The 2,500-nt window shown below is 49.6% G+C and overlaps 1 protein-coding gene across 1 annotated transcript in view; it reads left to right on the forward strand.

The window, feature by feature from the left end:
- The window catches only part of prpsap2 (phosphoribosyl pyrophosphate synthetase-associated protein 2), a 60,315-nt gene that overhangs the window by 54,491 nt on the left and 3,324 nt on the right, over positions 1–2,500 (forward strand). The window lies entirely within an intron of this gene.

Consider the following 2,500-nt stretch of genomic DNA (forward strand, 5'->3'; position numbering starts at 1 on the left):
CCACGTAACACACACACTCCCTCCTACTGTCAAGATACCACGTAACACACACACTCCCCTCCTACTGTCAAGATACCACGTAACACACACACTCCCTCCTACTGTCAAGATACCACGTAACACACACACACCCTCCTACTGTCAAGATACCACGTAACACACACACTACTGTCAAGATACCCCCTCCTACTGTCAAGATACCACGTAACACACACACACTCCTCCTACTGTCAAGATACCACGTAACACACACACACTCCTCCTACTGTCAAGATACCACGTAACACACACACTCCCCTCCTACTGTCAAGATACCACGTAACACACACACACACCCCTCCTACTGTCAAGATACCACGTAACACACACACTCCCCTCCTACTGTCAAGATACCACGTAACACACACACACTCCCCTCCTACTGTCAAGATACCACGTAACACACACACACTCCCCTCCTACTGTCAAGATACCACGTAACACACACACTCCCCTCCTACTGTCAAGATACCACGTAACTCACACACACTCCCCTCCTACTGTCAAGATACCACGTAACTCACACACACTCCCCTCCTACTGTCAAGATACCACGTAACTCACACACACTCCCCTCCTACAGTCAAGATACCACGTAACACACACACTCCCCTCCTACTGTCAAGATACCACGTAACACACACACTCCCCTCCTACTGTCAAGATACCACACAACACACACACACACACACACACCCTCCTACTGTCAAGATACCACGTAACACACACACACACACACACACACACTCCCCTCCTACTGTCAAGATACCACGTAACTCACACACACTCCCCTCCTACTGTCAAGATACCACGTAACACACACACACTCCTCCTACTGTCAAGATACCACGTAACACACACACACACTCCCCTCCTACAGTCAAGATACCACGTAACACACACACTCCCCTCCTACTGTCAAGATACCACGTAACACACACACACTCCCCTCCTACTGTCAAGATACCACGTAACTCACACACTCTCCCCTCCTACTGTCAAGATACCACGTAACACACACACACTCCCCTCCTACTGTCAAGATACCACGTAACACACACACACTCCCCTCCTACTGTCAAGATACCACATAACACACACACACTCCCCTCCTACTGTCAAGATACCACGTAACACACACACTCCCCTCCTACTGGATACCACGTAACACACACACACTCCCCTCCTACTGTCAAGATACCACGTAACACACACACACTCCCCTCCTACTGTCAAGATACCACGTAACACACACACTCCCCTCCTACTGGATACCACGTAACACACACACACTCCCCTCCTACTGTCAAGATACCATGTAACACACACACTCCCCTCCTACTGGATACCACGTAACACACACACACTCCCTCCTACTGTCAAGATACCACGTAACACACACACTCCCCTCCTACTGTCAAGATACCACGTAACACACACACTCCCCTCCTACTGTCAAGATACCACGTAACACACACACACTCCCCTCCTACTGTCAAGATACCACGTAACTCACACACACTCCCCTCCTACTGTCAAGATACCACGTAACACACACACTCCCCTCCTACTGTCAAGATACCACGTAACACACACACACACTCCCCTCCTACAGTCAAGATACCAGGTAACACACACACTCCCCTCTACTGTCAAGATACCATGTAACACACACACTCCCCTCCTACTGTCAAGATACCACGTAACTCACACACACTCCCCTCCTACTGTCAAGATACCACGTAACACACACACACACCCCTCTACTGTCAAGATACCACGTAACACACACACACACACACTCCCCTCCTACTGTCAAGATACCATGTAACACACACACACTCCCCTCCTACTGTCAAGATACCACGTAACACACACACTCCCCTCCTACTGTCAAGATACCACGTAACACACACACTCCCCTCCTACTGTCAAGATACCACGTAACACACACACTCCCCTCCTACTGTCAAGATACCACGTAACACACACACTCCCCTCCTACTGTCAAGATACCACGTAACACACACACACTCCCCTCCTACTGTCAAGATACCACGTAACACACACACACTCCCCTCCTACTGTCAAGATACCACGTAACTCACACACACTCCCCTCCTACTGTCAAGATACCACGTAACTCACACACACTCTCCTCCTACTGTCAAGATACCACGTAACTCACACACACTCCCCTCCTACTGTCAAGATACCACGTAACTCACACACACTCCCCTCCTACTGTCAAGATACCACGTAACACACACACACTCCCCTCCTACTGTCAAGATACCACGTAACACACACACACTCCCCTCCTACTGTCAAGATACCACGTAACACACACACACACTCCCCTCCTACTGTCAAGATACCACGTAACACACACACACTCCCCTCCTACTGTCAAGATACCACGTAACACACACACTCCCCTTCTACTGTGAAGATACCACGT

The sequence above is a fragment of the Oncorhynchus keta genome, unplaced genomic scaffold (assembly GCF_023373465.1).
Source record: "Oncorhynchus keta strain PuntledgeMale-10-30-2019 unplaced genomic scaffold, Oket_V2 Un_contig_18663_pilon_pilon, whole genome shotgun sequence".
NCBI lineage: Eukaryota > Metazoa > Chordata > Actinopteri > Salmoniformes > Salmonidae > Oncorhynchus > Oncorhynchus keta.